This window comes from Marmota monax, unplaced genomic scaffold (genome assembly GCF_021218885.2).
Source record: "Marmota monax isolate L192 unplaced genomic scaffold, Marmota_monax_Labrador192_F-V1.1 WCK01_AAM20220418_F8-fsc00055, whole genome shotgun sequence".
NCBI lineage: Eukaryota > Metazoa > Chordata > Mammalia > Rodentia > Sciuridae > Marmota > Marmota monax.
The window spans coordinates 11974043-11997412 of record NW_026695205.1 but is presented as its reverse complement, the minus strand read 5'-3'; the positions used below and the strand labels follow the sequence as shown (position 1 = coordinate 11997412).

The 23370-nt window shown below is 53.5% G+C and overlaps 1 protein-coding gene across 5 annotated transcripts in view; it reads left to right on the top strand.

Moving 5' to 3' along the window:
* Pbx1 (PBX homeobox 1) overlaps positions 1-23370 on the top strand; it is a 231494-nt gene that overhangs the window by 14939 nt on the left and 193185 nt on the right. The window lies entirely within an intron of this gene.

The following is a 23370-nucleotide window of genomic DNA, read 5'->3' as shown; positions in this document are numbered from 1 at the left end:
CTTGACGTTTGTTTTTGTTAAGCTTGGTCTGATTTCTTGAACACTCCAAGGTTTGGGCCTTCCAACATAACATACCTAGTCTCTTTATTTGGTGGCCTGTCTTGTTTTAGAGGAACGCATAAAGGGGGCCTCAAGTGGCCTGATTTTCTCCAGTCTAAAGAAAATAGAGAACCGATGTTGGTCGTTGGCCCTGCTGTCGCTCCCCTCCCCCTCCGCCTTCTGGAGCCCACAGGAAGGGGCTGCATGTGCTGCAGCCTAAGCCATATTACTTTATTTTCGTCTTAGAAACTTATGCTAGGAAAGGCGCTCTGGATGTGGGATTGCTTTCTTCCATGGATTCTGTGCCTTCCCAGTGTTGTGCCATTGTAGCTCCCAAGGACACACCAGGCCTTCCAGGAGACCCTCCCCAAACTTTCCCTAGATAAATGTGGAAGCCATAGGCAGGAAGGTGGCCCTTCCTCCATACTTGAAAACCCTATGAACTGGTTCCCTCTATAAACTCAAGCAGAGGGTCTCCTCATGGGTGTTTCTCATCCCAGGATCTCTGGGGAGAGGATGGCGGGTATTAGGGAAGGAGTTTGTGCCTCTCCTGCGGCGTCTGGTTCTCATAGACACTATAAGTGTAAGGGCAACAGTGGTAGCAGAGGCACTGGTGACAGTAGGGACAGGAAGCCACTCTTTACCTGCCCCTCCTGGGTCCCAGGCTGGCACATCCTGGTGACTTCCCTGGGCTGAGGGGAGAACATCTCAGGTGGCTTCTTTCTGGCCAACGCATGGAAATTGATGGACTTGTCCACATCCAGCTGAAAGAATCTTCTCACCTGTTGACCCTTCTGGAATGCTGTCCTTCTTAGTAGAGGACATGGAAGCTTGATTGTTTTTTAAGTAGATTTCATCAGATATTTGTGAACTTCACTTGTTCTGGAGATGGTAGGGAAAACTCTTCTCCTCCCTAGTCGAGAGCCAAAGATGAATGCCAGGCCTGGCTGGGCCCGGCAGGAGAGGCCGGCCTGCATTCTAAGATGGGGAGATGAGATGCACAGGTGAGACCTGGGTTCCACCCTCAGGACCACCCCAAAAAACAAAACAAAACAAAAACAAAAACTCTGACCTCACAGGTTGATTTTTCACTCCAGAAAATTTTTCACTTTGAGTTTTGGGAGGGCATGAAGGATCAGTATTCTGTTTTGCTCTATCCATTGTTAAATCTGCAGCACATGTTTATGAAACTTCTGTGTCTGAAGCGTTATGAAGACAGCAGGGCCCTTGCTCCAGGACCTTCTGGCCCAATGAGGGGCCTGAGTCGCACTTACAGTCATCCCAGCACGCCAGCTGACGTCGCTCAGAGCGCTGTGCCAGGAGTGTGGCTGCAAAGGTCACTCTGAACCAGGACAGTCCTCAGTTGGGTGTGCATGCAGAGGCGTCCTTCCTTGAATGCAAGGACTCCAGGTCGACCCTGGCAGCTGGGGAAAGTGCTGTCCCTTTGGCCTTCCTGCCTTTCCCTAAACACCGTGGCCCACACTTCCCTCTGCCTTTCCCCCCTCATTCCCTTTGTCTCCCCCCTCCCCAGTGCTATTTGCCAAACTTGTGACCTGAGACCACTTGGCATTTCCGGGGACGGCTGGAATTTACCAGGCGCTGGGTAGGCATTCTGTGACATTTGCTCACCTGGGCAGCTTAAGCTACATGGTCTGTGTCTGCCCGAGAGGTCGGAATTTACCTCTGTGCTCCAGGGTTCTTGCTAGCAGGGAGGCAAACACTGGTCTTCCTAGCAGCTGGAATTAACTCTTATCATGGCGCACATATATAGTTATATATCCGTTCCTACACATGTTTATTATGTATTCAATAAATGCATGTAGACAATTTGTGCATTATCTGTCATTCTCTAGTCATTATTTTAACAAATTAAATTTTCATGGTTAGCTTCATCTTTCACATCCATACCCTCTCTTCCACAGCTACCTCGTTTCTTCTTCCTCTCCCCCGGCTGGTGGAGGACACTGGGTTAGCTGAATGCTCTTTAAGGCCTGGTGCCTTGAGACCGCCTGTCTCCTTGAGGTCTGTGATACTCTGGGTGACGGCTTTCCGGCTTTCTCACGGAGGCTGTCCAGCCCCTCTGCTGCTAAGGAAACACCTGCCTGTCTCTTTGGATCAAACTGGTCTGGGAGGCTGTTCAGTCCAGTTGATGGGGACAGGCCAGCCCTGGAGGCATCTCTGGCTCTCAGAACACACACTCACTTCTTTCTGTCCTGGCTGTCAGCGAGCGAAGGAAACAGGCAGTGTAGACAGTGAGTGTTGCTTTGTCCTTGCTCCTCCAAGTGACTTCAAGGGGAGAGTACTCTTGATTGTCGGAGGAGGCTGAGCAGAGACCGTCAGCAGAAGTGAAGTCTGTACTTCACTGAAGCTGGGAACTCTCCTGTCCACAGTTGGTGCACACAAAAGGTGCTTACTGCACGCAGAGGTACTGCTGCTACTCTAGCTTTTAAGATGAGGAAATTGAGATGCACAGAGCTAATGAAATGCCCAAGTCACACAGCAATGGAGAGGCTGAGGTGGGACTGGTTTTACTCAGTAAGTTTTACCAAATAGATTTTTCTACCAAAATATTCATCCCCACTGGGTGACAGCACTTCAAACTGATTTGTCCAAGAAAACCTGGTGGAATCCTCCTCTGCTGTCCAGGTAACAAATTTGGCTGCTCATGTCTGGCCCCATTTCTCACAAGAAACTTACCATCCTGTGGCTGTGCTTGGCAGCAGACAGGCAGAAGAGGAAGGTCCCAACCCCGCCTTGGCCCTGCGTCCTGGGTTTCACTGCCCTGGGCTTATTTCTCTTCAGAGTTCACCTGCTTTCCTCTGGGGAGGAGCCTGACCTGTTTCCAAAGTGGTCTAGAGCTGGGCTGCCCAGCACATGCGTCACCCTTTCTGGTTCCTTCTCAGAAGCCAGGTGCTTTGACAAAAAGCGAAAGCAGGGCTGAGCCTGGTCCTCGCACACCCTCCCTGTCCTGCCCTCCTTCGGCCACTCCCCACAGGCCAGGCGGTCAGGGCCCTTGGGTACCTCCAGCCTGTGCAGGTGGCGTCTGGTTTCTCCAGATGCACAATTGCATGGGGCAGCTGTCCTTTGAAAAGTGAGTGTTCTCAGCTTGGACCCTCAAGAGTGGTGTCACCCTGAGATGCCAGTCGCGGCCCGGTGATGTGGGGACCTGTGAGGCCTCACTTGCAGGGCCTCCTGCTTCTCGGCACCAGGCGATGCGGGGAAAGAGAAGACCGTTCAAGGTGTGCCTGTCCACCTTCCCTGCCCAGGAAGCAGTGCCCCTGGAAGGCCGCAGGGGAGGGAATCTTACAAGAGGGACAGACGGGGCATGGGCCTTCGGGTCACCACCCTGGAGGAGCACCTCTTTCTGGTTTCCCCTGTATTTATGATACCTGCTCCCTGCCATTTTCCTTGTGGTCACATGAATTTCCCACTGCTTGGATGACTACACACTTAGGGATAAAAATTTCCTTCTACTCATAAGCAGAACTGGCTATGTATCTTTTTTATTTTTTAATTTTTAGTGGTAGATGGACCTTTATTTTATTTATTTATATGGGATGCTGAGAATCGAACCCAGTGCCTCACACAGGCCAGGCAAGCTCTACCACGGAGCCCCAGCCCCAGCCCTGGTTATGTATCTAATCTATTTATTTATTGCTCATCTGATTTCAGAGAGGAATTCAGCAGCTCACACAATGTCCAGGTAATGAAGGGGATGCCCTAACAGACGAGGGTGTTCAGACCAACAATAAAGTGCACACTAGGGACCTTCGTTCCTGTGGGTGGAGGGAGGCCCTTCCTCCTATAGCCTCCCAGCTCCCTGCTCCAAGGAAGAGCTGCCTGACTCAGTGTCACACAGCAAGGTCCTAGAGAAGATGGCTGCAGTTTTCATTCTCTTTCCTAGTAGCAAAAGCAAAAGAAGAAACAGGACCAGTTTTAAATTTCAAAGCATTTGGGATTGCAAATGTATCAGTTGTTTAAGGGAAAGCAGATTTTTACCCCTTGGTATGAAGCCACATGCAAATTTTCCCGCCATAATTTCTAATGAGAAAATGTTAAATGATATAGTGGACATTGTCCCCAAGAATATGGGACACATATCAGTGTATTTTGCCGTAACTCTTTTTACGAAATCTCTGGCACTCATCACACTTCACTGTAATCATTGTCTAATGATCCAGTTCCTTCATAAGACTATGAATTTCTTGAAAATAGTGATCAGGATTTCTGTGCCTGGCACACAGCAGTTGTTCAATTAATAGTTTTGAATGAAACACTTTGTTATGTTTAGCCAAAAGGGGGCGTGTATTAATGGTTATTGAGCATTCACTACTCTTGGCTCAGACTTCCAGAGGAACTTGGGGTCAGCTGGGAGTAAGCTCACAGTGCCAGGCACACTGGACTCTGGCTTGATAAGGGCTCCCTAGTGGAAACTCAACTTGTCTTCTGTGAGACAGTGTGCGAGGTGTACTCTTGGTGCGCGGTGGCTCTCAGGACACTCTCAGTGCAGTTAGCTCCTCCTTCTGGAGTCTAGGGATTGGTGCCTGTTATGGTGTGGATGTGAGGTATCCCTCCAAAGCTCACATGTGGGGCAATGCAAGAGGTTCAAAGGAGAAATGACAGCATTATCACCTGCTGGGATTACTTGGTACCTGGAGGCAGGTGGGGTGTGGTGGAGGAGGCAGGCCCTGGGGGCGTGGCTTTGGGGCGCACATTTCTATCTGGAGAGTGGATTCTCTCTGTGCTTCCTGATCATGGTGGGAGCTGCTTCCCTCTGCCGCCCTCTTCTGCCAAGATGTCCTGCTTCATTCACCTCGAGCCCAAGGAATGGAGTCTACTGTCTGGATTGAGGCCTCTGAAACTGAGGCCCCTCATAAACTTTTCCTCCTCTACAGTTGTTCCGGTGGGGTGCCTTCATCACAGTGGTGAAAGGCTATCTAAGACAGCACCTTCAGCCAGGAGGGCAGGGGAGCCCTGAGGGTGGAGACAGCCCTGGTCCTGTGGACTTGCCGCCCTTCCACACCCTCTGTCTTAGGAGCTGATTAACCCTCCCTTCTCTAGTCCCCAAGTCCTTGGAGAGAGGGGTGGTCCCTCCTCCAGTCCAGACCTGGCCTGGCAGCCTGGGCTGGGAGAGGCTGTGGTTTCTGTCAGGTAGCCAGGGCTGGGCACCACTGCGATCCTGTAGCTGAGCTACAGGGAACCCTGATCCCAAGACCCGAGGGGCAGTCCCTGGGACACGCATGACCCCGCCCGGCTCCATCCCAGTGCTGAGCTCGCCCACCAGTTTTCCCTTCTCCTCTGTCTTCCCTTCACTCCCTCATGTCACTCAGTGTAGACGGTGAGCCAAAGGCAGGGAGCACCTGTCCTCCCATTGCTCACGTTTGCGGGAGAAAGATGGAGCTTCAGGGTGCTCTGATGGGCCCTTGGAGGTGACCTCAGGTAGCAGAGTGCCTCACCCACAGTGAGCACCCTGCAAGGTGGGCCCAGCCTCCTCCGCACTAGGATCCTGCCTGGAGGTGGTGAGCTCCTGACCCTTCAGTTCCCATGTGGTGCTTTTCAGACACAGAGCTCCCGGTGGCCGCCATGTGCAAGTGCGAAAGATTTACCTTTATCTTACCTTTATCTACTTGGGCTTACTTATGAGCATGTTAAGAAATGATTTCCAAAATTAGTACTCCCTGTTTTAGGGATGCTGGCTTGTGGATCATACCTGTGTTCTTGGGTGATGTGTCAAAGTGAGGAGAAAGGATGGAAACACCTCTCGGTCTCTTGGGCTGCTCCTGGTGCAGGCTCAGAGAGAGGGTCTCTGGTGGGGATCAACCAGCTGTGAAGCTCTTGACTGGCTCCTCTGTGTTCTGCATTGTGATCCAGGATGAGGCGGGGTGAGCGGGCTTTTGGGAGGAGACAGTAGAGGCTGGAGGAGGCGGGGGCGGGGTATGGAGAGAGGACAGAGATTCCAGGCCTCCAGGGACAGTGGAGGTGGGGGGTGCAGCTGCCTCTCTGGCAGCGAGGGACCCTGGCTCAGCCAGCACCTTCCTTGATCCCACCACAGATTGTCCTGCTTCCTCTTCTGTGAGGCCTTTGGGGTCTCCCTCTTCCAGGAGCTAAAATAGCTTTCTGTCTGATTACGCTGCGTCTAGGCTGTGGGCCTCATGTCAGGTCCACCGAAATGTCAGAAAGGACTCTTCCTTCCAATACCACCACCACCCACCACACACACGGCCCAGAGGCTCCCAGTGGGGACTCAGGGTACTGGCTTCTCAGGAGGCTGAGGGGGTAGAGCTTCAAGGGAGCATTAGCTGGTGGCTCTAGCAGAGGCTGCCCCTCCCCTGAGCCCCCGGGGAGGAGAAGGAAGGGTTGTCACCCCGCCATCCAGTGGCAATTTCTGGCTGGAGTCTGTGATCTCTCACACTTGGCTGTGGCCGTCAGGGTCATTCCCTGGGAGCCCTTGCTCAGTCACAGCACCGTCTGATACCGCTAAGCAGGGAGTGCTAGGTAGCTCCGTTGGCCTTAGTGGCTTTGCTGTTCAGCTTTCTCCTGGGGATGGTCCGAGGGAAGGGATCGCACCACAGGCCTGAGGAAGGCGGTCAGGCATGGGGCCCACATGTCTTGATGGGTTCCTCTGGCTTGGTTTGGAGGCCACTAGAAGTGACTCCTTTCTTGGGCCCCTTTCACATTCCTCCTCTGGGCTCCTCTGCATGCCCAGGGCTTTTACGCTGAGCTGGGCCTCCTGATAGCTGGTGTATGTAGCCCTGGATTTAGCCGGAGGAGCCTTTGTAACAATGTATATCTAGCTAGGAAGCTTTTATAGCAGTGTATATTATACCTAGCTGGGAAGCTTTTGCAACGATGTATAACTAGCCAAAGAAGCTTTTGTAACCATATATATCTAGCCACATATCTAGCCAGAGAAGTCTGTGTAACAATATATATCTACCTGGGAAACTTGATTGTTTGGTTTGTAGACTTTTTTCTTCCCACTCCCCCTTATGAAGCAACATATTTTGCAATATATAATTTCACCTCTTTGTTAAAACATCCCTTAAATAAGTACTGCTTATAGGTATTCATTCATTTATTCACATGTCCAACAAATGGCTTTTTCCAGGGGTACTAAGGAAGAGAGAGAGAGGCAACCTGGGAGGCTGCCAGCCCAACTCGGAGGTGCATGGGAAAGACGTGCTCTACTCCCAGCCTTGGAATTCAGAGCGTTTTTTTTAGTACATTTGAAAGAACCATAAATATAGATGATGACTCTTATAGTCCTGCTGGCAAATCTGGATGTCAGACCAAATAGGAAAATGTACCTAACAGCCACCTCTAAGCATATGACCTCTTGTTTTAGGGGCTTATATTGGTGGAGTTATTCATCTGATGTGTTCAGGGAAGTCAGAGTGAAAAGAAGAGACATGTGCTGTCTGTAGAGCTCACACATAGGTGTTTCATTGATGTCCTCAAGGAGGCTGCTCAGAGGGGAATGTTGACATTTCCCTGCTGCAAAAGCAAGCATGGAACACAGAGCTTGGCTCATGATGGTGCTCAATTAATGCACATGTCCCCTATTCATCTCCAAGGCAGAATGGAAGCATCCAAGCCCTCTTTGAGCACCATGATGACACAGGTCTATCTTGGAGCTGAGCAGTGGCCAGGGTGCTGGCTCAGGACGGCACCTCTCATGTCCAGTGGTGCTGACTGTACTATTTCTCCAGGGGAATTATGGATCTGCAGAGTGTGTGAGCCTTGCTGGTAGACTGTGAAGCTCTATGCCACTCCAAGATTTCCTTCCTGCACTGTGCTGTCACAGCTGCTTATAAAACCGAAGCAAGAGCAAGAAGCTCCAGATTGGCAGGCACGTGGAAGGCTGATTTAGAACATGGCATGGATTTAGAAATCTTGTTGAACACAGAATCAGTGGGGCATGCAGTGGGTAGGGAGCAAGAGATCCCACAAGACTTGCAGGGAGGTGTGATTGAGAGTGAGCAGATGACAAGACCATTATCCACAGAGGGAGCTTAGAAACAGAGACTACCATCCACAGGGAGCAGTAGCCAAAGTCCACCAGGACTTCGTACAGAGAAGGAAACTTGAATGTCAGCTCCCTGCCCAGTTTCACAGGGCTGAGTGGTGAATGGAGAGGGTGACGGGTGCATGAGGCGATCGGAGTACGCGTGCTTGGGGTGCAGGACTGCAGCCTGTGCTGGTGTGTGTCCCCATTTCCCATCCTCTGCTTCCCCCCGGGGCTGTGGGCGGCCACTGCTGTGTGTCCTCAGGTAAGGTGCTGTACTGTCTTGGCTTTTGTTCCTCGAGCATGGGGGCTTGGTGTGAGTGGGCGCCTGAGCTTCAGGGAAGGGTGTCGGGAGATAGGGACCTGGAGACCCTGACACGGGAGGCTGAGCTCACCTTTACATGCAGGGGCTGGGAGGTTGGTGCTCCTGGGCTCTTACTGGTGGCTCCTAACACTCCTTTTGTGGGGCGGAGAGCCCTTTTGGTAATGCGAGTCCTTCCTCGCCCAGCATTTTATCTGCGTTTTCTGTTGTTAGCTGTTGATCTTTGTGTGTTGGATTTCTTAGAGCAGAGACATCATGCACACATGTTCAAAGTGTTGAGTTGTTCTCTAGTCAGAGGATGCAGAATGAGAGGCTTTAAACACATAGGTTTGCTTCCAAATCCCAGCTCCAACCTCTCTTCTTCACATAGCTTTTCACGAGGAGGGACTGAGCCACAGAGCTCGCATCTGCAGTAGCCCTGGGCACATACTGCCCTGGGGGCCAAGCACACACTGCACCAGGGGATGTTCCCGGGGAGTAGAGCAGCAGGTGCCAGATGTCTCAAGCACAGCCCCACTTCCCTCCACCCAGTCCTCTGAGCCCACTTCCTATGCAGGAGCAGGGGGAAGAGCCCCGGGGTTCAGGGATGCTGGTCCCCTCTCTTCCCTGCTGGGATGAGCACCTCATGTTTTGGAATTGAAATATCGAGTCTGAGGCAAAGACCAAAGGACAGAGGCCAGCCCCAAAGGGCATTCTTGCATGCAGACACAAAGTGACTGAATGAAGCCATCATGCCCATCACTGGGAGCCAGAAATCCTCAGTCCAGATGTGGTCAGCGGTTCACAGAATGGAAGCCTGGCCGGCCAGTGAGAGGCAGTGCGATCGAAGGATCACCAGTAAGTGGGGGCGAAGGAGGCCTGGCTGGGGTCTGTGAGCACACAGGAGGACTGGCCTCTGCAGGGTCTCAGCCGTGTCGATGGTGCTTTCTAAAAGCTCCGGATTAGGGTTCTAGGCAAGGGCCACACAGGAGATGCTGCCCACTGGCACATCACGTGCACACGCCCTGCACACCCCGCACTGAGCATCGTTGGCTTTGAAGCGTGTGGTAAAGTGCACTAACATTTTACACACACACACACGCACGCACACACACACGATCCTGGACCTTCAGAAAGCTGTTTGACCCGTCTCTTCTAACCCCTCATTCTTTTCTTTCCCAGAGCTCTCTACCAGCCCACTTTAGCTTTATTAGGAATTCCTTTGCTTTAGAAATAAATAAGAGGTGGTGGGGAGAGAGACAGACAGACAGAGACAGACAGGCTGGAGGGGGGAGAAGCAGAACAGCGCTCGCTCGGCTGGCAGCCCGCGGCCTGGGTCGCGGCTTGCAGGGAGCCTTCTGTTTCCCTGGGCTCAGCCCTTACCCCCACCTCAGACCACCCTTCCTTTTCCTAAGGGGCCCCGGAGGCTGTTTCTACCTCCAACCCCTTTTCCCTTCTGTTGTCCAAGGAGGATCTCTTTGGAGGCTGGAGCCGCCAGAGTGGCGGGGTTTCTCCTGCTGGCCTCTCCTCTCCTCCCCCAGCCCCCTCCCCGTGAAGGGTTCATCCAAAGTTCGAATCCAGACTCTGAACAAAGTGGCGCAGACCTTTTCCTGACTCCTCACCCTTTGTCCTCATCACTCAGTGACAGACAGGAATCAAATGCGGACCCAGCCGCCAAGGGGCAGTGGGGGAAGGCGGGGAGGGGAGAGAAGTTCCCATTAACTAGCTGGGCCTTGAACCACCCTAGGAGGGGAGGAGGGGAGGAGAAGAGGAGGGGGGAGGAGGGGGAGGGGAGGAGGGGGAGGAGGGGGGAGGGGGGAGGGGAGGAGGCTTGGCCCTAGAAGGGTTTTGTGTAAGTTTCCCGAGGCGCACACTGAGCTTCCCAAGTTGTTTGCAGATGGTTTCATCTGGTTTCTGTTTGAGCTGAGAGCAGGGGATGATCAGGAGGGAGAGGGCCTGGGATGGGAGGGAAGAGACTGTTGTGGTCTAGGAGCTGAAGACATTTCGCCTTGGGGTCCTCCTGCAGAAGGTGACATCTCTGGGGCTTCAGGTCACCTTCAGGAGATGAATTGTCCTTCCAGGACACCTAAGGACTGCAGAGCAAGTCGCTTCTGCCTGGTAAAGGACACCCTGGTGCCTGGGAAGAGCCCATTGGTCTCCAGAAGGCTGTTTACTGCTGACCAGGAGAACACTGGTGCTAGTGATGGTTTGTCTGTCCTCTCGGTCCCTGCCGGCCTTAGTGAAGGTGACATTGCCCACCTGTCACCACCCACAGATACCTTTCTGATTGCCTCTGACAGAATCTCCAGGGAGGGAGGAAGGTGACTTCCCCAGGGTCTTGGAGGAGGCCCCTGAGGGGAGTTGCACTTCCAGCCTGACCAGAGCTCCCTTCCTGGGACACCAGGGTCTCTCTCTGGTGTGCAGTCTCACCTGCAGGGCTGACTCTCAGGGGCAGAGGCCAAAGTGGGACACTGCCGTGTGGTGCAGCCTCCTCCTCGGGCGCTGAGTGAACAGTCACTGCTCTGGGCTCCGACTCGCTTACTTGGACTTCTGGCTCCCACTCTGCCTCGGGCTGCCCAACCCGCCCCCCCTGGATTGAGCAGAGGCCTAGTGTGGTGAGGAGGAGGCTGAATGGGGACAGAGAGTGCATTTGGTGAGCCTCCACGGTCGACCCCGAGAAACCCCACTGCGCCTCAGGATCAGGGCTCGCACCTCTCCTCCCGGACAGACAGCCAACGTCATGGGGAGCTTGTGACCCAAAGCCCTCCCGGTGAAGTGGCTTGGGGACTCAGGGCTTGGTCATGGGGCAAACAGGAAATGGGTCTAAGGTGTCAGGATCCTTGAATTCTGTCTCTCCCTCTGACTAGGGAATTTTAAAACAAACTAAACCAAATAAGGATCAAAATGTGCTCTTTGCAAGGATGTTGAGAATTTTTAGTGTTATTTAAAAAGAAGTCTCTGTGGCACAGTGACCCTTCTAAAGGTGTACTGAGGTCGCATGGGCCGTGATGGGTAGAGCCCCTCGTGTGGGCCCATATCCAAGCCACCAGCCCTTCCATGGTGGGCAACCCCTTTCCTCAACAAGCCACCCTGAGGTATGGGAGGTTAGTGGCCTGCTTAAGGTCAGCTTAGTCAATAGTGACATGTGTTCTCATGGAAATGAAATATCTTTGTAAATTAGTTCTGCTTACAAAAATGTTTGAAATCAAGGGGAAAACTTTATTGATTATAGTCCTGGATAATTTGGATTTTGAATCATTTCAGGCTAAATTGAATGAAAATGTACCATTTCACATGTGAAGAAAGTGCTCTGCGTAAGCGGTGTTCGTATGAGTGTTTATCCTGCTTAAGAGAGTAAACTTATCCGATGGAGCTGCAACATTTGCATACAATAAATGTTTTAATTACTAATGATCCTTGCCAATTAATTAAAAAGTATGTCTGTCATGGTACTGCTTTCTTGGCAGCATTTGTACTGACGGTGAGTGTGTGTGCATATTTAAATGATCCACTGACACTTCCGTGTTTCCTCACCCACCCCTTTGGCACGCTGGTGCAGGTCTTCCTGTCCTGTGGGTAGAGAGGTGAGACCTGTGCCCACCTGGGGCCTGCTAGTCAGTGGGTGGGGTGTGCCCACACTCCCGCTCTGTGCCTGTGTTCCCTTGAGTTCTTGCTTCTCGTGAGCTTCTGAAAGCAATCTGCAGAGTTGGGGCCCTTGGTGAACAGGGGTGCTGTGCTGCTGCAGTTAGATGCAGTCTAGACTTTCCACCTCCCTGTGGCACTTTTGGCAAGTTGACAGGTATAATTGATGAGTTATTCTAAGAATGTGATTCCTGAGTAAGTCTAGAGTGGAGTGACTGTGCTTCTGAGTAGTTAATGTGGTTAGGGGGAAAGGCTGACGAGGGGGTGGGGGCTGGGCAGCTGCAGGGAGGAGAGGAGGGGCCTTTGTTCAAACCAAGTTATGTACTAAGTGTGATTCTGAGGGCCAGGGAGTTGCAGGCAGGACTCTGGCTTGGGCGAGAGTCTGGAAGGGGCGTTTCCACTTTGCCCTGGTGTGGCCTAGGAAAGGGACTAGAAACTGTGAAATGTGCCAGCTGCCCTGCCAACCGTTCCAGCTGACTGTCAGGAATTCCCAAGACAGCCCCTTAGTGTCCCGTTGCCTCCTTGCCCACTGTCCAGTGTGGCCCTCCCTGGCCGGCCACTTATTGCTCAGCGTCTGCAAGGCTGGCTGGCCTGCAGAGGGAGGAGGTGAGGTGGCCAAGCGGTCGTCGATCCTCCTGATTCTGAGGTGTGCAGCTTCTGAGGGTGTTGAGCTGGTAGTGGGGGGCCTTGGGACAGGGTCTCCCTGGTTCGGGACACTGAGGGAGATGAAAGGCAGTGGACTTGCCCATGAGTTAGGGGGCTGTGCAGGAGTTGGGGTGGCCAGCAGGTGCTGGAGCCTCCTGCTCCTGGGCCTTGACTTCTGTGCCTAGGGGATCCCCCTGCTTCCCGCCCTGGACCTGAGTGGGGTCTCGGCTGCTTCCCACAGTGCCCCAGCGGCCCCTGCTTGCCTTGCCCAGGCGACGTGGCCCTGTGATCTGAAGGTGCACTTGCATCTGCCTGTGGAGTGGTGCAGCACAAGGCCCTGGCCTTCTTTTCAAAGCTACCTACCTACCTACCTGTTCAGCTCCAAACACAATTACATTCTCGGATTTTGACTGAGTCGCTGAGGTGGCACTTCTGTCTTCCAAATGCGAGGGGGACCCCGGATGCCAAGAGCACTCCTGAAGAGAGACGTGCCTCCCCAGCGGTCAGGAGTGTGCCCCGTACTCCCTCTCTCTCCTGCTGGGAAGGATTGCCTGGCTCTGGAGATGCCACATCATTTGTGGTCTTGGTGGTCACAGGCATGGAAGGTACCTAACTTCTGTAGCTCTGTTTCATTTTGTTTTGTGTTCATCTTAAAAATGGGGCCATCTGGTTTGTTTATACAGTTGCTGGGAGTGCTAAAAAACAACAATGGCCAAAATGCACTGCCAGCATCTTCTTCCCCTTCCAGTTCCTCTGAGGCTGCAAGCAGCCTTGGGGACAAGGAGCCATTCACACACCCTGCCTCACCTGGTCCTGGCTGCTTGGCCTGTGCGGGGAGGGTCCTCTCTGCTGGGGAAGCTCCATTTTCCCCACTTCCTCCCTCCTTTCCCGTGATTCCAGGTTACTGCCGAGTGTGGAGCCTCCTGGGAATCCGCCGCAGAGGGGGATTATTATAATAACTTAATTTGTGCAGCACTTGATTAATTTTGGATCACTTTCCTAAGTCGTCTCACATCAAAGGCGGCATCGTCCCCATTTTAGAGATAAGGAAGTTGCCTCTGGGAAGTGAGGGCTTCAGCCCGCTCCTGCCTTGCTGTGGGAAGATCCCTCAGAAGTACAGAATGAAACAGTGTTGGAGTCGCCGCAGAGACTAGGGGTGGTGCTGCAGAGAAGAGAGATTTCAAACAGCAATCTAAAAACTTCAATCCCTTTTACTTGAAAAATCTCACCCACATTTTGATTGTAGACCAGCCACATTCGAAGTGCTCAGCAGCCACCTGTGGCCACCAGCAGTCTGGTTGGACAGTGAGATCTGGCCTGAGCATTTGGTTCTGTGGATTAGCCACCGAGGCCCAGAACTACCATCAGCCCCTAAATTCAGAGAGGACAGGTCTCCTCCGGAGCCCTTGTGAGCTGTCTTCACTCAGCTCCTGTGTGAAGGCCAACTGACCAGGTCTCTGCTCCACCCTCTCCGATGACCCCTGGCTCAGGCTTGGGGAAGCTGCACCGGCAGGCAGGGGTTTTAAGAGGGAGCTGCTCTGTGCCCAGAGCCCCCCTGTGCTCCTCAGGGGTCTCCTCCCCTCCCGGAGCCTCCCTGCACATGGCCTTTGGTGGGATGGTCTTTGCTGCTCAGAACTTCCTGGCACAGCCCTGTGCACGGGGTGTGATGGCGCAGAGTCCCTGGAGCCGTGACCACAGCCCGTGGCAAAGCGTACTGCTGTGCCTGGTGGGCAGCGACTGGCCCAGGTGACGGGCTGTCAGAACAGCAGCAGAGGACGGCGTGAGCCTGCGCCTCGGGCTGAGAGAGGAGGACAGGGACAGCTGCCTGCTGCCTCCTGAGTGGAGCCTCCTTTTCTAATCCCCACGTTGGCTGCTCCCTGAGGGTCACTTGCTCCTCATCACACCCAGCCTGGCTTCACCTGTGGCAGGGGACTGCTACACCACAGGTTGGCCATGCTTCCCCCAGCAGGGAGACCCCCAGCAGGACGCCTTACTTATGGAGATGAAAGTTATAGGTGTGCTTATTTGCAGCCACTGTCACAACATCATCCCCCACTGTATGAAAGGTTCCAAAGAGCACAGAATCAGACCTGTCCTTGCAGATGGGCTCTTAAGTAACGAGTGACAGAGGGACACCTGGCTGGGAGCCACCACACATAGCTCCAGTGGTTGGGAGTTTGGTGGAGGCCAACATGGCACCTTGAACACAGGAGAAAGATGGAAGCAGAATTTCCTGGTAAGGAAGCTGGCTGCTTAGGTCTGGCTTTACTTTTCGAGTAAGTTATAAAGAGCAAGCACAGGGGAGAGAGAGGCTGGGTATGGTTTGTTTTCTCTATTGGCACACAGACAACTTTGAATGTTAATGCATTAATAAATCAAATCTCTTCAACAGCTAAAGTAGCCCCTGAAATATTTGCTATGCAGAAAGGTCAAGAGCATTTGGGTCTCAGGGTGACATAGAAATCCAGGCTCAGATCTGGCAAATCGGCTTGGTGCAGTGGGGCCACGGTCCTGCATGATGACATGCCTCTCCCCAGTGCTGTGTGAGCTTCCAGGTTACCATGGCCTTCCTGGGCACACCCCTGGCCCTCACCTCCACAAGCCTGGTCCCTGCCAAGGCATCGGCAATGGCAGCCTGTGCCCCTAGAGCAGCTGCTGCATCCAGGGGCCATTTCCACCCCAGGGGCCCACCGGCAGTGCCTGCAGACGCATGTCCCCACGCTGGTTTGTTTCCACGGCATGTTTTTGCTCATGCCGTGTGCTCTGAGCGTTGTTGTATTGACCTTTACCAGTCACCACCACAGCCCTGCCTTTAGGTCACGGGTCCTGAGGGAGGAGTGCCTGGGGGGGGGCAGGGGCTTCTGCCCCATATGTCCTGTTGTAGCCGCAGCTGTGGTTCTCCCTGTGCAAACACAGGAGAAAGGACAGCACCGGTCTTACCCGGCGACTCCACTCTCCCTTTGTTTCCAGTTGGTCTTTGAGCCTTTTTACTTACTATGCTGTTCAACTTTTCTAAAATTAACAGGAAAAAATATCACCCAGGACAAACTCATGGCTCAGAGAAGTTAGTGTCTTGCCCAAGAGCAGAGACCAGGTACAGCCAGGTGTGAGACCTTCGAGCAGGCTGACTTAGGTGGCCCTTGAAGTCCAGGGCACCCGTGAAAGTGTCAGCTAGGGTCTCGCCGTCAGAGAGCAGTTATTGCTGGTTTTATTGTGTTAGTTTTGGGTCAATAAATTGCCCAATGGCGTAACAGATCTTTCCGGAAGCCTGGTCCGTCAGAGAGTCTGGAAAACTGTGCCACGTTCCACCTGCTGTTCCTAGGATACAAACAGCCCTTCAGCCCTGGCATCCTGAGGCTGTCCAGGAAGACACTCCTCTCCCGTCTCCTTGGAGCAGTGGAGTTGGTGGCTCACTCTGCATAAGAGAGAGGGTGACCTCAAGACCCCCCTAGTTGGAAAGTACAACAAAAGGCTTAGAAGAGAGAGAGCCCTCCAGCCTTGTCTGAAGGATGGCACATGGGGACCTCTGGGGATGCAGAGACGGTCCCACCACACTTCTAGATCTCTTGGCCAAAGAGCAGGGACTTCCCAAATCCCCATGTGGCCCTCAGAGGACCCTTGTGCTCGTGCACACTAAGGCCATAGCTGTCCTGAAGCCGGGCCCCGGGGGGTACTTTTCCTCCCTGAATAGGTTTCTTCTGTGTTTCAGGACTTTACCCCCAAGAATGGGCTTGTCCTGGCCTCGGTTTGGGTCTTGCAGGCCTGTTGCCTCAGGGCGGTGTGTGGCTATGATTCAGGGCCCTTGGCCTTTTGAGAAAGTCACCAGTGATCCCATCCATCTCTGTAGGGCTCCCAGTGCTTGGGACTGGCGTTTTATGATTCTTTTATCTGATCCTAGATGAAGAGTTCTTCTCTTTTCTCTTCTCCCTCCCTACTTTCTTTCTTTCCCTCCTAGCTAGGGGGTGTTGAGCTGGATGGCCTTCAACCGGGGTCAGGTGCAGACCCAGGCCCTGCGACCTCTGTCCTCCACGCCAACCCAGAGACCAGGCACTCTTGGAGCCCAGGGGAGACCTGTTAGAGGCCAACCTGGTCACTTCTCAGAGTGTTCTGATGAAATGTGTGTCCACTGGTCTTTGGTGGGGGGACGGGAGCCCTCGGTGTGTGGCAAAGTCCTTGACAAACCCGGTCACATTGAGTTTGTCCCCGTATCCTCCTGGCAACCAGCCCGCCCTCCACAACAGCACTCTCTTCTTTTCCCTGTGACTTTTGAAGGGCTACCTGGGCAGCCACATGTTTTCATAAAGAGCCTCGTACCTGAAATAGCTTGACATTTGTGGAGTCCCCTGAACTGTACGGCGCATTTCATTTATAGGATTGGATCTGACCTTTAAAGCCACTGGAGGTAGGAGGCAGAGGTATCCTTACCCCCTACCTGAAAGAAAGGAGGTGCCGTCGCCCCAGGTGGTCCAGCAGGCACGTGGCCCAGTCTGAGGCCTGGTTTGGCCACTGCAGGGTCTGCTGCTGTCCCCTGCTTCTAGACAGCACCTGTGGGCTCCATGTCCCCAGTCTGTCTCCTCTTCCTCTGGGATTTCATTAAAGAAGTGTGTTTCTGCCCGTTATTCACTGGTGTGGATTCTTCTCCTTTCCTTCCATCCCTGAGACCTCACGTCCACACCACGCCGTAGCTTTGCTCCCCAGATGCCAGCGTGAACCCCAGTTCTTGTGATTCTTTCTTGACAGATCTCAGCTTGACCCATGGTCTCCTCCTCCTGCTGGCCGCAGCCTGCCCTCCATTTTTGCTTCCTGTCTTCAGGCGAGTGCGCGGCGGCTGGGCACATGTTTAGCTTGTTATTTTACAGGATTCCCCTGTGAATATTTTGTCAGTGGCCTCCTCTTAATTTCGGTCCTTTCTGGGGAAGGGTTAATAGTTCAAACCCATCATTTTTCTTTCAGGAGTTGAGAGTTACAAAAGCTGCCTGGAGGGGCCTGCCTTGAGTGGGGGGAGGTAACGGGGGCCAACGTGGCGCAGGATGCCTGGCGACCTACTGCGTGCGCTGTTCACCATGGCGAGGCTCGGGGAAGCCGAGGCCGGAGGGCCAGACCTCCTGAAAGCCGAGTCCGGGTTGGAACGCGCCCCAGGCCTTCTCTGTCTTGTTTCCCATTGGTTTGCTAAGCAAAGAGCAGGCTTTATGTAATCTCCTCCCCCATTTCTTTTCTTAAAAAGCTTCAGTGCTCTTGGAAAGAAGCCAACAAACTAAGCCAGTGAGTGCACAGCTCAGACCTCAGGACAACTCTTTTCCAAAGCGAATTTTAGCTCAGTGATGCTGGTTCAGAGGCAGCCCATGGCCTAGACCCCCAGGCCACCAGAGCCATCTCTCCACTGCTCGGCACGTGATGCTCCTGTGCCCCGAATCCCAAACACCACAGGTAGAACCGTGCAGAACTTGGGTCCTTGAGCAGGGTACTGAGTCAGGACGTGTCACCACCGCGAGGCTAGACCACGCTCATGGCACCTCTGCCTGGCACCCGGCTGCCGTGGAGTGCTCTCGGAGGCTCCGGGGCTCCGACTGCCACAGTGTCCACGCCCAGGTTGGGACATAAGATGGGGGTCCACTCCCTCCAGGCCACGTGTACTGCATGCCTTGGCCACGACACCATCCCTCGGGGCCCAGCAGTCCCACACGTGTTGGCCTTTGGACAGCCCATTCAGGCCACACTGTGGTTGGATTGTCACCTTGGTACCTGCAGGATGTTCAGGTGTCCCACAGAGGGTCCCTTTCTCTCAGAACGGCTGGCATATTGGTGAACTTCTGCAGGGCTCTTGTGGAATCGCCCAGGTTCACAGTTCAATGGTAGCCCCCGAGAGCCCTCACAGGAAGGACTGAGGACAGAGCCCAGTGGCTCTTTCCCAGCCTCAGGGGAGCTGCTGCGGTTTCCCAGGGGGCCTCGTTCACTGGCAGACGAGCCTCTGGGAAGGGGGAGCAGGGAGACCCTTAGGTGATGGTGGGCTTGCCTGTCACTTCAGCAGAGAAGCACGCCACTGGCTCTTTCTAGGAGAGGTGGATGGAAGGAGGACGGGTAGATGGGGACCCTCCTCCGACTGGGAGGAGGGTCCCGCCGTTGGAGCTAGGCCCGCTGTCTCACCTGGCACCAGGGCGCAGGAGCCCCGCAGCCTCCCCTGCCTCCCTGGGAGCAGCCCGGGGGCTTCCCTGGTCTTCAGGAGGGCGAACTGGCCTTAGAGGTCGTGTGGATGCCCTGAAGTTGGTGCGCCCTTGCCTCTGGGATTCATTTCCCCTAAGTCCATTCTGGAGGGTCTTGAGCACCTTTAAAGGGGAGTGAGTTACCACACTGCCCTCCTGCACACCCAGGGCAGAACCAGCTCCTTGCAGATCCTGGCTGGGAGCCCACCATCTTCCGCTCAGCCATGCCCCCAGCAGCCATCAGGACCCAGTGGTGACCCATCCTGGTGCTGGGGAAAGCTAATCCTCAGTGGTAATCCGTTTAGGTAAAGCTGTTAGTTAAAAAATAATCTGTTTAGCCTCCCTTCTCCTGCTGGAAGAGAAAGAGTCTTCTGTCCGAGGCTCCGAGGCTCCCCTCCTGGCTGAGTGGGTTCCTCACTGTGGCCTTGGGAGAGAAGCTGCCTGACCAGTTCTGTCCCCTGTTCACAGGGCAGCACCCAGGTGTGTGCTGAAGGGAACAGCTTCTCAGGATGGGGAAAAGCTTGCTGAGATCAGACCACACCCACCACCCGGCCACGGCTCAGCTCTGCCTGGGCTTTGTGTCCTTCTCTTAATCCTGTTTGACTTCAGCACTCCAGGAAAACGCTCCACCAGGGCTGTTAGAGTGGGGGTTTCATTTTTTAATGTTCTTGTTTATTTAAATTGCTTGAACAGGGTTTGGCTGTGCAGGCAGAGGCCCTGACTGTAGCTGCAAACACACCCAGCCACTCACATGCTCCTTGCCCACGCGCGTGTGCCCTTCACACACAGGGCTGCAGGTACCTGGCCCTGGCCTGGTCGGCCACCCCAGCCCTGACTTGCTGCCTCTGGGCTCTGCCTCTCCCACCCCACTCCAGAGCCTCAAGCATACCCGCTCAGAAGTGCGCCAAACCGCCGGCCTGCAGGCAGGGGCTCTGGCCTTTGAGGGGAGCTCTCTGGGCACCTCATTTCTCTCAGACTTCTTTCTGTCCTCAGAGGTCCCCAAAGGTACTTGTAGAATGTTTGCCGTTAAACGGTTGTAAATTAGGGGCTGAGTGTGTGGAGCCTTAATGAAGGCCTGATTGGAACCATTCCCTCCCGCTGACTGGGCTGGCCCAGGCGTCCCCCGCGGAGGCCCCAGTTCCTGAGTGTCGGGTTTCAGCGTGCCTTTCTTCTCCTCTTTCCCTCCTTCCCCCTGCAGCGGTTTTCCGTCCCTTCTTACTGCCCGTGTCTGTCCTTCCTTCCTCCAAGCACTCCCCATCCTCTCCATTTCCTAAAAGCCATGGTGAGGAGCAGACAGAGTGGGAGTACACACAGGGAAGCAGCCTTTCTTCCTCCCCTGCCGGTGGCAGGTCCACAGAGCTCGGCCATTTTGGGGGGGAGGGGACGTGTTTACCTCATTTCTTTCTCTTTAAGCCAAGGCTGGGATTGATGCCTGTAAAAGGAATTTTGAGTAACTGCTTGAGTGGAAAAGAATACGGAAAACTTCAGCTCTGTCTCACGTATTAGGGGTCAATGCTGGAGAAGTACAAGGCAGTTGGTCCTGCAGGGCTCACCAGAGGTGCCCTGGCCCACCCCAGGGCTGGTAGATCTTATTGATATCTTGCTCAAGGGGAGTCTTCGCTTTAAGCAGCTCTGTTATGTGAGCCAGCCGAGAGAGACCAGGCCAAGCACACTGAAAAGATTCCCGTGTTTCCAAAAGTCTGCATGCAATTCAGCGAGGCCTGTTTCTCAGCAGTGCGAAGCCACGCAGGGCAGGACGGGTGCTTGTTTAAGGTGCGATCGCCATTATCAGAACCCTCTTCTCTCAGAGCACTGCCCAGCAATTGCAGGGACAGCTCCTACGCACTCCTCGCCTCTGCACCCACCGTGCACCACCCTGACCACACAGAGGTCCCCTCACTCTAAAGCTTGCTGTGTGGCTTCCGAGGTCCCTTCTGCTCTGATAGCAATGCATTCACCACTTAGTAGTCACATGTATTGAGCACCTGCTGGGTACCAGGAATGCCCGCCCTGCCACTCAGGGCACTTGGTGGCAGCTGCTTGTCACAGGAGCTCATGATTTAGCCTTAACGAATCAGGAGAGGACCTGGCCTCTCACTCTGTCCTGTGAGGTATTGCTTATGCAGGCCACTTATTACTGTGGCATAAATAACTTATCAAAATAGTCATAAAGGACTTGGCAGACGAAATGAACTGCTGGGAGACTGCATTAAGTTTTAATAGGAAGGAGTCTAGCAGGGAGTGGAGGCGTCCCGGCCTGCAGCTCCGTCCTGCAGCTCCGTCCTGCCTCCCAGGCTCTGCCTCCCACCTCCACACATCAAAGACTGATTTTTTTTACTCATTTATAAAATACTGCACTTTTAGGTAGATTGTTGAGATTTCTCAGTTTTCAAATAAGAAAGAATAGGAAAAGGTGAGACAAGCACCCTCCTTCGTTGCATGGTAGAGCGCCTTCTGTGTGCCGGGCAGTGTGCCCCATGCAGGACACTGGTGGTCCCAGGGTCAGGCTGATCCCAAGGAACTTGTGTGCTGGCAGGCAGACAGGAAGTAGTCCCAGGATTTGGACAGTTATGGGAACATGCAGGACCTGTGGGGTCCAGCCTGGCAATGGTGAGATGTCATAGAAGTCTCTTCTAAAGACGGGACACACAGCAGGCATCTCGGTATAGGTGGGAGCCGTCCAGGGGAGGGCTGCAAACAGAGTAGCAGGACACTTTTGTTGGAATATTTCTGCACTCTGAAGGAGGACAGCTTTTCTCCTGTAGCATGCCACAGCTGAGCCCCCAGGACTCCAAGATGGGTCGACGGTCCTGGAGCCAATGGGCGCATCTTGGCCAGCCTGGTGGGTTGGGCCTCCAGAGGACTCCTGAAGCACAGGGCTCCCTGTGGTCAGAGCAGACTCTCCTGCACTGAATGGCAAGACCGCTGGCCTCTGCTCTTCATGGAGTAGGTACAGTGCAATCCCCGGATCCAGACGCCCCGGTTAAGATGTTAGGAGATTTACAAAGCCTCCCATAAAAGGCGGCCAACCAGGCACGTGAATGATAAGACTATTAAATTGATAACTATGTATGAGCATTTGAATGTGTAGGGTCCTGGGTTTATATACTCCAGATGGCTCTGGGGGGTGGATAGCCAGTTTAAAGAAACCAACTTTTAAAAGGCTTTATAAAGTGAGAGCATTTACCTGCACACCAAGTCCCTCTTCTACTGTGTTCTCAGAAGCAGGTCTTGGTGGTGCCTCGTGGTGGAAGCAATTTATCAGCAATTAGCATTCATTTGTCATGAAACTTCAGTTTTGTTTTCACTAAATTCTTTACATTCAGACCCGCTTGTCATTCGATTCATACCTGCGTTCCAGTTCCCCTGGGTCAGGAGGGTCTCTCTGTAGTTGCACTTTTTTCTACAACAACAAGCATATTGATGGTGAATATGAAAAAGCTGTGAGCAGGGTGAAATGATTCCTTTCAGCTTTAAGGGATCTTTAGAAATCACTATCATCCAAGAATCATAGCTTTCTGTGTGTATTTAAAACAACTCTTCCAGGTACCAAGTGAACTCGGCCGACTCTGGGACACCGAGGACTTCATGTTCTGCTGGCTTGTTGACTGTCCTCCCCACTGGCTCACGCCTGCCCCGACGGCAGGGGCTTTGGCTGGTGCCGTGTCCTTAGCAGCCACATCCCTGCCACATGGTGAGGGGTGTACTTGTTTAATGAATGAACAAAATGTCCATTCCCTTTTTTTTTTTTGCGGGGAAACTTATGATACTTGCAAATATGATAAAATGGATCACATCCACATCAGCACTGCCTCGTGCCTGGCTTACTTTTTATTAAAGAGGAATTTCAGAGTCCTGCAGTCATTTATTTAGTGAGTAATGGGGTGACTAACTCTGCCCTGAAGAGTTGGGAGGTGGATAAGGTGACGCTGGCATCAGGTGTCTGGTGTCAGGGTGGGGCAGAGGCCAGGCCGTGGCGCCATCCTGAGCGGCAAAGGCAGGGTCCATGGACTCTCCAGGGCCATGACTGGCTGAGCAGCCTGGGGTCAGCTCAGGCCAAGCTCAAGACCTGACCTTGGAGGCCACGTGGGCAGTGTTGTCAGACATCGGAGGACAGAGGGAGGGCAGGAGCTTGGGGTGGTTTGGTGGCTGTTCAGAGGGTGGTTGAGTGGTGGGGAGAGAGGGAAAGGAGCCCAGCTAGGGGGAGAGAGCGGTGGTGTGCAGTGAAGGAGGTTGAAATCTTGTGGTTTTGGTTTGGTTTGGGGATTGAACCTGAGAGCACTTTACCACTGAGCTATTCCCAGGCCTTCAGGCCTTTTTCTTATTTTACATATTTTATTTTGAGGCAGAGTCTTACTAAGTTGCTTAGGGCCTCACTCATTTGCTGAGGCTGGCCTTGAACTTGCAACCCTCCTGCCTCAGCCCGCCCGAGTTCCTGGGATTGCAGGTGTGCACCACCATGCTCAGACAGATTTAAAAGGTTTGCTACTGGGGAAAGAAGTTGAGGGAGAAGGAAGAGTTGATCTGAACAGCATGAC